This window comes from Tiliqua scincoides, chromosome 9, assembly GCF_035046505.1.
Source record: "Tiliqua scincoides isolate rTilSci1 chromosome 9, rTilSci1.hap2, whole genome shotgun sequence".
NCBI classification, from domain to species: Eukaryota; Metazoa; Chordata; class Lepidosauria; order Squamata; family Scincidae; genus Tiliqua; species Tiliqua scincoides.
Genome location: NC_089829.1, coordinates 41593128 through 41604952, shown reverse-complemented (window position 1 = coordinate 41604952; position 11825 = coordinate 41593128). Strand labels below are relative to the sequence as shown.

Genomic DNA, 11825 nt, shown 5'->3' with positions numbered 1-11825 from the left:
GTGACACAACGGAGAAGGCCCTACTCCTTGCAGACTTCCTTCCCACCTCCATAGGCAAATGGTTGGCAACCTTCAGTCTCGAAAGACTGGTATAAGCCTACAGCACCCAGTACTCCCAGGCGGTCTCCCATCCAAGTACTAACCAGGCCTGACCCTGCTTAGCTTTCAAGATCAGACAAGATTCAGTGGCACCATGAAAGAGCCCTCTCTGATGATTGGAGAGGATGAACCGGATTACAGAGAAGAAGGCGGTCTCTCAAATATTCTGTCCCCATGTCCTATAGGGCTTTAAAGGTAAAACCAGTACCTTGAACTGGGCCTGAAAATGGAAGGGTGGGCAGTGTATCTGCCCAAGCAGCGGCCCAACAAACACAATCTGCTGACCTCCAGCAAGTGCACAGGCTACAGCAAGCAAAGAGCTAGTACAGGAGGGGAATGAGACAAGAGGGCAACAAGCAGGGGACAGATGACAGCCACATATGATGCACTAGTGGAGTCCCTGAAGGGGTCGCAGGGAGCCGCAGGAATCCTAGGAGTACTCTTTGAAAAATAGTGTATTTCTTCTGAGCTCCCTCAATTGCATTTAAAACACTATATACATCCATTCCATATGTGTTCCCAAGGCAGGTCACAAAAATGCTAAATGAATTATTATTATTATTATTATTATTATTATTATTATTATTATTATTTAAAGCAGGGGTGCCCAAACCCCGGCCCTGGGGCCACCTGGGGCCCTCAAAGACTCTCAATGCGGCCCTCAGGGAGCCCCCAGTCTCCAATGAGCCTCTGGCCCTCTGGAGATATGTTGGAGCCCACACTGGCCCAACGCAACTGCTTTCAGCTTGAGGGTGACTGTTTGACCTCTTGCGTGAGCTGTGGGATGAGGGCTCCCTCCACTGCTTGCTATTTCACGTCTGTGATGAAGTAGTGGCAGCAAAGGAAAGGCCGGCCTTGCTTTGTGCAAGGCCTTTTATAGGTCTTGAGCTATTGCAAGACCTTCATTCATTCATATCAGTTCAACTGTTATCCTGCATATGCCTGATCTCGTCTGATCTTAGAAGCTAAGCAGGGTCAGGCCTGGTTAGTACTTGGATGGGAGACCGCCTGGGAATACCGGGTGCTGTAGGCTTATACCATAGTTTTTCGAGACTGAAGGTTGCCAACCATCTTTAATATATTCATTTATGTAAACTTATGTACATTTATTCCAATTTTAAATGTAAATTAATTCTTTTTTTCCCTGGCCCCCAACACAGTGTCAGAGAGACGATGTGGCCCTCCTGCCAAAAACTTTGGATACCCCTGATTTTTGTATTGGCAACCTTCAGTCTCGAAAGACTATGGTATCGCGCTCTGAAAGGTGGTTCTGGCACAGCGTCTAGTGTGGCTGAAAAGGCCAATCCGGGAGTGACCATCCCTTCCACACCGGGAGCAAGTGCAGTCTGTCCCTGGTCTGTCTCCCTGGCTATGGGCCTTCCTTCTTTGCCTCTTTGCCTCAGACTGTTGGCAAAGTGTCTCTTCAAACTGGGAAAGGCCACGCTGCACAGCCTGCCTCCAAGCGGGCCGCTCAGAGGCCAGGGTTTCCCACTTGTTGAGGTCCATCCCTAAGGCATTCAGATCCCTCTTGCAGATGTCCTTGTATCGCAGCTGTGGTCTACCTGTAGGGCGCTTTCCTTGCATGAGTTCTCCATAGAGGAGATCCTTTGGGATCCGGCCATCATCCATTCTCACGACATGACCGAGCCAACGCAGGCGTCTCTGTTTCAGCAGTGCATACATGCTAGGGATTCCAGCACGTTCCACCCTGATTTAAAGGAATTATAATAATATATACCACTATATGGCTACATAATTGTACTCAAAACACTATAAAGATTGTAACAGGATAGGAATAACAAATAGGGATAGTATCAGGGCAATAGCCAGCAGCACGTACCCATCCAATGGAGCATCCACCAGGCTAATTTCCAACTTCTCACCACTGGTGTCAGCAGTAGCAGCCAATGTACCATCAAAAGGGCAAGTGGGGTGCACCACAGCGCCCCCCCCCCCAGTGCATGGCTTTGCTGATGCCTGGAGCATAACAGAACCTGAAATGTGTGGACTTGTTTGCTCCTCATTCTTCCTGTTCGTGACAGAGCACAGTTTTAACAGTAGTGCTAGCACAATAATGCCTGGCTGACAACTCTACACGGAACGAAAAGCGCAGAGATGTCACTTAAAACACTGAGTCGCTGAAAAATGGACCCTTTGCATTGCCATGGAGATTTCAGAATCCTTGTAGTTCGCTCTACCTAAAGGCCTAAGCAGGGAAGCTATTTTTCACCATTGAAAGAATATCACTCTGATTAGAACTGGAAACAGTTATTAACGTGGGGCATCATCCATCCACCCACAGCCTCTAATTGCTCAGAGGAGGAATTCTCAGCAGTAACACTAATTTTCCCCTGTCTTCCGTGCATATGCTATGGTAAGAGTGAACTGATTGCCACAAACTTTGCCAGAACTTAAGCCTTGCATGAAGTGTTGTGGAAGCAAAAAAGTGCTTAGGAATCCACATCCGGGTTCCTGACACCTACTTGCCTCTCATTTTAAAGAGAGTCCGCTCTTTCATTGTCTGATAACGGCGGTATTCTTGCAAGGAATTGCAAGGAACAACATCGTCCTCCTTGCTCTTGGAAGAACAATAAATACTTGGTTAACCAAAGTCAATAGCAGAATGCGGCCCGCATTTTCCTAGCGATGCCACTGCTTCCATTGCTCCTCCCCTCCTTGCTCCCATTTGCTCAACTTCATCTGTCTTCCATTCCCTGGATTCAAGAGGAAAGAGCCAAGTGGAGCAGGAAAAAAACATATAGAGGAAAAAACATATCTCTAGCCCACAACTCTTCACATTTCCTCTTCTATTCCATCTGCCTCTTCCTTCTTGAATCTAGGGAGTGGAAGGCAGACGCAGGTGGGCAGAAGATGGAGGAGGAGGCAGGTACCACCACTAACATACCTCAAGCTGGGGTGGACTCATGGATGAAGCCCATGGCCTTCAAGATTTGAAAGTCTGGGATATATATTTTGTTAAACCTGCTATTAAGGTGGTACATTCCTTCGTTGGTCACTTCTCTTGGCTTGCCTGCTAGTCCAGACAGAAGAAGGATCCCAGACAGTTGAATCCTCACAACCCAGCCCCACCCCACCTCCTTTGAAAAAATTCTCTTGTCTTATAAGTACTTCTTTGGCTCCACTTGAAAATTCTTCCATTGATTCTCCTTGGAAGAAACCCAGAGATTCAAATTTTACTTTTGTGGGCATTGCAGTGCCAACTTCTTTTATTGAAATCTACCCATTATCTAGTGAAAAGCTCGCTTTGCAATAGGGAAGTGTTTGTACCCCTGATCATTCAGGCTTGCTTTCCATGGGGGATTCAAAGGGGTCAGACTTGCCTGCAGCTGCTGCACAAAACAGCACCACCATGTCAAATCTTTCTGCTCCAACTCATGAACAGCTTCGTCATACTGAACATAAGAACATAAGAACAGCCCCACTGGATCAGGCCATAGGCCCATCTAGTCCAGCTTCCTGTATCTCACAGCGGCCCACCAAATGCCCCAGGGAGCACACCAGATAACAAGAGACCTCATCCTGGTGCCCTCCCCTACATCTGGCATTCTGACTTAACCCATTCCTAAAATCAGGAGGTTGCGCATACTCATCATGGCTTGTACCCCATAATGGATTTTTCCTCCAGAAACTTGTCCAATCCCCTTTTAAAGGCATCTAGGCTAGACGCCATCACCACATCCTGTGGCAAGGAGTTCAACAGACCGACCACAGGCTGAGTAAAGAAATATTTTCTTTTGTCTGTCCTAACCCGCCCAACACTCAATTTTAGTGGATGTCCCCTGGTTCTGGTATTATGTGAGAGTGTAAAGAGCATCTCCCTATCCACTCTGTCCATTCCCTGCATAATTTTGTATGTCTCAATCATGTCCCCCCTCAAGCGTCTCTTTTCTAGGCTGAAGAGGCCCAAACGCCGTAGCCTTTCCTCATAAGGAAGGTGCCCCAGCCCCGTAATCATCTTAGTCGCTCTCTTTTGCACCTTTTCCATTTCCACTATGTCTTTTTTGAGATGCGGCGACCAGAACTGGACACAATACTCCAGGTGTGGCCTTACCATCGATTTGTACCATCGATTTGTACTGCCTTCCAGTCTCTGAAAAAAATGATCATCTAAACTCAGTCTGATGAGCTTTTGTATGTACACAGTTTAAGGGCAATTTTGACACAAGGCTGACGTTGGCTTTGAGCCTGTATGCTGACGCCGCTTGTGTGCACGTCTGATCTTTGCGCATGCAGAAGAGACAGGGGAGGCATTTGTAACACAAATGAGCATTCTGGCCAGTGCACCTGTATCTGTCAGCAGATCCCATTGCTAGCTAGCTTTTGTAAAGCTTAACAGCCAGTGTACAGTGAGGAGGTTGGCTCAGGACAGTAATGCAGGGGAAGGGCTGTTTCAACCTTTGCCTCTGTGCGATTTCTCCAATCATCGTTTCAGGTTCCAACACCACCCCTCTTCCCAGACTCCATCTGTCCTCCTTCCCATGCCTATCTCCTCCCTTTACCCCCTTTCTTTTGATTGCTCCTTGTTTTGAATATCAACGTTCTGTAAGGCAGGGGAAAAAAAAAATATTTCCTTAAGCAAGCAATAGGGGATTCTGTCTGTCAGACCTTTCAGGTCAATTGTCTCATTAGCCATCAGCTTTTATAAGTGAACATTATTCGTAGGAACGGGACTCGGAAGCTGTTAAGCTAAAACAGCAAATTAAATTGTCCTCGAGCCCATTGCCATCCGATCAAAATTCCCCTCGGGTGACAAGCTGACGCTCGTCATGGGAATGTTCCTATGGAGTTAATGCATTTTCTTGTTTTGCCAGCACACCCTTCGAGGAAACAATTCCTGCTCTTATTATGATGGAAGACTCCTTGCCATCCGGGTCTGCAGCTGCCGCTGCCGAATGGAAATCCAGCAGTCTCAATCTGTGAGTTTCATTCCTAATGAATGCTCACAAGCATTCTCTTTATCTCCACTAATTGTTTCAATTGGATTTTAAAATACCAACGATGGAGAAGTGGCCCTGTAGTGCACTTGCCTGTTCCATTAACAAGCAACACTTATTAATTTTTTTTTTTTAAAAGAAGGCAATTTGAAGCATCTCGGAAAGGTTTATTATTTTGTATACATTTTCTGCTTGGCACTGAACCCAGCTATAATTATGACCACTTGTTGTTCCTTGGAAACCAGTGAGATGATGGATAGGGGCAGGGACGTGGCACTGGAGAGGAGCTGAATCAAATAACATGTACATCTGAAGGGTTGGGATCAGAACACTTTCCAAAATGGGGGCTGCTTAAACCTTCCCGCTTGGGCTGTTCTCCAGAAATCAATCTCCTATTCTTTCTTACAGCACAATCCTATCCTTTATTTACACCAGTGCAGCAACTGCTGCACCAGCCTAGGTGATGCAAATGTGCCAGAAGATACGTTGTAACACCCAGCAAGTAAGCAACGCCGGCAGGAAGATCTGCACCATCCTTCCGGTGCTGGATCCAAAATGAGTACTTGACCAAGCATCCACCAGGCATCCCAGGGGCTGTTGGAGGGTGAGGAAGGGGGGATCAGGCCCAAGAGGGGAGGGAGTGTAAATGGGGAAGGGGGAGGGCAGAGAGGGGGAAATTGGACCCAGGACAGTGAGTGACTTGCACCAGCCATTTGGCAGGTGGAGATCCAAGTAGCCCCTGGGGGGGGGGGGGCTCTACAAAGGCTAAGGGGACAAATGCCCCCTTAGATCCAGCCTGCTTCTTCCCAGTGCTGGATATAGCGTTGGCCGAGCTGCATCAGCAATGGTTAGCTTTGGGCTCTCTCTCGCTCTCTCTCTCTCTCACACACACACACACAGGCAACAGGTACAATGCAGGGATTTCCATTCTTCTAACATAGGACTAGCAGCAGCGTTTAGGGGAACCTTTTGATCAGAAGAAGAGCATAGGGAGGAATATCTGTCTGGCCTGCCTACGTATTCCATTAATCCAGGGATGGTTCACTATGAGGCTGTTTGAACCCAGCAAACTGGTGGGGATTTCCCCATGACAACCCAGACCAGAGAACATCTGAGATGTGGATCAGGGTGGGAGGGTTTACCTCCTCCTGCTGAGTCTGCAGCTCTGCCTCCATTCCTTCTCAAGTTGCTGGGAGCAGAGGGGTTTTTCCTCCCAGATTCTCCAGGTTGAGACAGGTTGCAGTAACTGGTAGTAGACCTGAAGGCTCGGAGAGGGGAGGAGGAGTCCAATGAAGACATCAAGGTAGATGCTGGGAGTTTGGGAGCTGGTGGAGGTAGAGTGTGTGTAGCAGACTTTGGGGGCCACCTCTGCACAAATCATTTCAAATCAGGTACAGTGGGACCTCATTATCAATGGACTTTGCATTCATGGATTTGAGCATTTGCAGATGTCAAGCGTCTGGCTCAGAGGGCCTCCTGGATGTGACTGGAAGCCACTTCTGGGGTATGGATGTGACTTACGGTCACATCCAGGAGGTGTTCCAAGGCCAGGGAAGGCTTGCAACCCACTCCAATGGAACTGGCTTCTAGTTGCGTCTGTGATGCCTTTGGAAGAGGCTGGGAAGTCAGCGCAACCTCCAGAGGGCCCAGAGAGGACACCAGGTGAGTCCCCGTGGCACCGTGACACTGGTCCTCTTGGATTTCATTATCCATGGATTTTGGTATCCACAGGGGGTCATGACACTTTTCCCTCATAGTTACCCAGATCCCACTGTACTCTGTAACCAGCTATAGGGGGAAATGGGAGTTTTCCAACTAACCCCACTTCCATCCCAACAAACTGCTTAGCCACATCCTCCACTCTCTCTAGTTTCAGCCTTTGCTTGAGGAAGGTGGGGTTGAACCTGGGGGACTCACTCTCCTTGCAAACCCTGAGCACCCAGGCAAATCCAGGCAAAATCGAACCCATTTTGCTGTGCAAATCCTTTTGTGAACTGTTGTGGTTGACTAGTAGTACCCAAAGATCCTTCATTATGATAATAAAATAATAATTGGTGGAGAAACTTGATATGGAAGGCCATCCCCCCAATATTTCAGAATGCAGCATCTCTACTGACTTATCCACCCACCCCCTTTTTTTCCCTTAAAGTGCACCACTTTCTATTATTCCCAGTCAATACTTGGAGGTTTGCTTATGAACCACAACCTTTAATGTTGCAGCCTACTGTCCGTGTTGAGCTTAGTTTATTTTAAGCAAAATCAATCACTCCTGCTGACTTTAATGCAGTTTTCTGAGGCACTCACTGGAATTACAGCTTTAGCCAGGAATACCCAATAGCTGCAAAGTCCTCCACCTTCACTCCGCTAACAGGCTGAAGAACCAAATCAGCTTGTATACACTTTTCAGGGCTGAGGGTGTAATTATTTTATGAGTCTCTCTGAGAAAGATTACTTGGAGAATAATACTTTGAGGGCTGTTTTTATTTTTGCACTCATAGTTTTAAGCTTGCTGGTTTTTTTGGTTTCTGTTTTCTTCCCCCCCCCCCCACACCCCCTGAGTTCATTTCAGTATGTATCTCCTTTGAATTCCATTGACAGGCTTGTTTCAGCCATCTTTGAAATCTCTTGGGAGGCCGCTTGCTGTTTGCACTTTGAAAAGATACTCCGAAAACCACCGTGTTGTGAGGTCCCGTGTTTATCAATGAATGGAAATCAAATGAGTTCATCTGAAGAGCAGAAAAGATAGACGAGGAACCGGGCTCTTAGCTGCTAATATGACAAACTCCAAGAGCTGGGCAGTTTCCTTGCCATCATCGGCATTACCCTGGTAATCAAAATTCTGCAGCCCCAAATTGGTCTGCCGTGACACTCGAGACACCTATTTGTTCCAGCGCAATTGCATAGATGTAACCGAGATATGGCTCGATGAATGCTGCTTCATGAAGCAACAAATTCACACTTGTACACACTCCTGTTTTGGCTGCGGATGGGCAGCCTGGGCAAAGACCAGAAAAAGTTATTGTCTCCAGTAAAAAAAAGAAAGAAATTATTAGGGCCTGGTCTAGTCATGCAGGAAGATGGATACACACAGCACCATTTCATGCATGTCTGCTCAGAACTAAGAACATAAGAACAGCCCCACTGGATCAGGCCATAGGCCCATCTAGTCCAGCTTCCTGTATCTCACAGCGGCCCACCAAATGCCCCAGGGAGCACACCAGATAACAAGAGACCTGCAATGCCTCCTGGGAATTGTAGTTTAAGAACATAAGAACAGCCCCACTGGATCAGGCCAGAGGCCCATCTAGTCCAGCTTCCTGTATCTCATAGCGGCCCACCAAATGCCCCAGGGAGCACATCAGATAACAAGAGACCTGCATCCTGGTGCCCTCCCCTGCATCTGGCATTCTGACATAGCCTATTCCTAAAATCAGGAGGTTGCACATACACATCATGGCTTGTACCCCGTAATGGATTTTTCCTCCAGAAACTTGTCCAATCCCCTTTTAAAGACATCCAGGCCAGTCACCATCACCACATCCTGTGGCAAAGAGTTCCACAGACCAACCACATGCTGAGTAAAGAAATATTTTCTCTTGTCTGTTCTAACTCTCCCAACACTCAATTTGAGTGGATGTCCCCTGGTTCTGGTGTTATGTGAGAGTGTAAAGAGCATCTCCCTATCCACTCTGTCCACTAACTAAGTCTCACTAAATTCAATGGGACTTACTCCCAGGTAAGTGTGAATAGGACTGCAGCCATAGTAACCTTCAACTTTACCAAGGCCAGCCCAAGATCCTCTTACACCTGAAAAGACACGACAAAAGTTGCCACGATTACTTGCTGATGTCACAGCTTCTGCTCCTCCCACTCTCCAGTGCTCTAGCTCCCCTCCACACTACCTCTTCCTCTCTGTGCCCCTCTTCCTTTTCCAGTCCTGGGAGTGGAAAGAGGAGGAGGAGGAACAGCGGAGACAAATAGGCAGGTAGAAGTGGGTGCCCTTCACCATTTTGCCTCCTGAAGTGACCGCTTTAGTTGGCCTCATGGATGGGCCGGGACGGATAGCTGGGACGGACCCACATCAAGGCCCAACCAGCAACATAAGATCCACCTTCAAGATCCCAGTGAGTGAGAGGGATGTCATGATTCTTCTTTCCCCCACCCACTCGCTGGGCAATGAGCACACACTGCTACTATGGGTTGGTTTGGGCAATACTCTTAGCGCCCGCACGAGCAAGGACATGCATAAGCACACAATTTTAAGAAGTCCTCCAAAATCTCCTGCAAGGAGATATCCACATTTTATGTGCATCTGCACCCTTCATCAAGGGTGATCAGACAATAAGAGTGTCATTGTAACCATCCCTGGGTTATTCTGTCTTTCCAAGGCAACTGGAGAGGAAGAAGGGGCAGAGCATGGCCTGGTGACCTCATGCACACTAGTTTAAAAGGCAGAGGGAGGGAAAGCAGAAGAGAGATGAAGCAGAGGGTGAAAGGGGCGACGAGGAGGATGTCATAAGAGACCCAGTACAGGATATCATCATAGGGCTCCCAGCAATCTGAAACCAGCCTGCCACCAGCACTGAATCTGAAACCAGCACTGCCAGAATGATGGTTCTTAATACTAGCGATACCTCTTAATTGCATTTATAATGTCACCATATCTATCTATCTATCTATCTATCTATCTATATATATATATATATATATATATATATATATATATCAGAAATATGTGTCTCTCGCTTGACAACTCCAGCATTCCCTGATGGATTACTTTTAAAAAAAAAAAATCACCATTACAATAAGATCTTGCAAAATTCTCCCCCCCCCCTTTAATAGCTACATTAGAGGAATATGTTGGACCCATTTGACTCATGTAATTCCATTGTTCGTCAAAAGATAGTGGTTTGTAAATTCTTTTCCAATTTCCTTTTATATTTATCATTGTACGTACAAAAAGGTTTCCATTACAATGTTTTACATTGCTGAAAGCAGCCCGCACGTGAAACCATGACTGATATTAATTGCTGAAATTCAATCATAGCCTTCATTTTTCAGAACTGCTTTGTGCTCTAATCTGCAAATATGGGAAGGGGGGGAGGAGGAAGGGGTTTGCTTGCATTCAGCCTTTCACTTCATTATAAGTTATGAGCTCCAATGAAACAATCGGCAAATCTTATCATGCTGGCTCTTCCCAAGTGCCGGCACAGCTCACTGTCCTAACCACTGCAAAATCCTTATTACAAATCAGTGATTTATTTCATTCTTTTCCTCATCAGTCTGAAAAGGTACAATGAACGGCCCCTCCTCCGCTGATTTTATCCCATATGAATGGGAGTTTTAATTGGTCGATAATTAGTGGATGAAATATTAACATTTTAAAATCGGCCTCCTGTTTTTCATGGCTGAAAAAAAATATATATAAATTAGGGGTGGCCAAGCTTTAAACTTGCATTCTTCTGGGCCTTTAACAATTGTGCAGAAGAGAGAATTTCAGCAGGTACAGCTTGTCATCAGATGACAAGCTGCACCTTCTGAAATCCATGAAGTGGTGGACCTAGCAAAAGAGGTGAAAAAATGATTCGCTGCCCCTAGAGAGATACCAGTTTAACCCAGTTGCCCAATGGACACTAGCAAACAGCCATAAAAAAAAATGCTATGCTGGAGCTTAATCAGGTCAGTTGTTCAACCTCTGCTAAATACGAGATAATCACCATTTAAAGGGTACATTTTAGCCCGGTTACCAGTTACCGGGTAGATGGGACTCGTTAGCCTGGGAAGGCAGCTCATCTGAGAGAAGGAAAACTCTGATCCCAAACCTCCACTGCCTTGTGGCTACATCCAGTTATGGAAAAGGCTTCAGGAGTCAACCTCGAGGCAAAATCCGGAGCCGGAGTCCCTGAGGCAGTTCGTGGCTGAACACAATCACGTTCTGGCAACTCCTGCGACGCCGCTGGAACCAACCGTATTGGCCTCTGCCTTTCCATTGGACCATTTCAGTGACGTGGAGAGGGGGGATTTGCTGCATGGGTAACAGCCTATCCTCCATACCTACTTTACCCAGGCTTCGCGCTCTGGAGAGGACACTCTGTTCCAGAACCACCATTCAGAGCGTGACACCATAGTCTTCCGAGACTGAAGGATGCCAACAATACAATACCAGTTAGGATCTCACAAAGAATCGCAAATCAAATTGGAAAACATAAGAAGAGCCCCGCTAGATCAGGCCAAAGGCTCAACAAGCCCACCTTTCTGTATCTCACAGTGGCCCACCAGGGGAGGGCACCAGGATGAGGTCTCTTGTTATCTGGTGTGCTCCCTGGGGCATTTGGTGGGCCGCTGTGAGATACAGGAAGCTGAACTAGATGGGCCTATGACCTGATCCAGTGGGGCTGTTCTTATGTTCTTATGTTGTTGCCTCAAGAAGCATATAAGACAACAAGTTATGTCCTGCTGTCACTCCACTGCATCTGGTGTTCAGAAATAGGCTTCCTCTAGAACCTGGAGGTTGCATACAGTCACCATGTCATAAGCTGTGATGGTCTTTTCCTCCATAAATCTGTCCGTACCCTTTTAAGCCATCTAGGCCAGGTACCATTACCGTATCCTGTGGCAAGGTGTTCCACAGATTAATGACAGGCTAGGTAAAGAAGTATTTCCTTTGTCTCTTCCAACACTCCTACCAGTCCATTTTAGTGGATGTCTCCTGGTTCTGGTGTTGCTGCCAAGTGAAAAGAACCCCTCTATCCATCCCATGCATAATTTTAT

General features: G+C 46.8%; 1 pseudogene; it reads left to right on the top strand.

The window, feature by feature from the left end:
• Positions 1-1018: 1018 nt before the first annotated feature.
• Positions 1019-1132, top strand: LOC136660921 (5S ribosomal RNA; annotated as a pseudogene).
• Positions 1133-11825: the final 10693 nt, after the last annotated feature.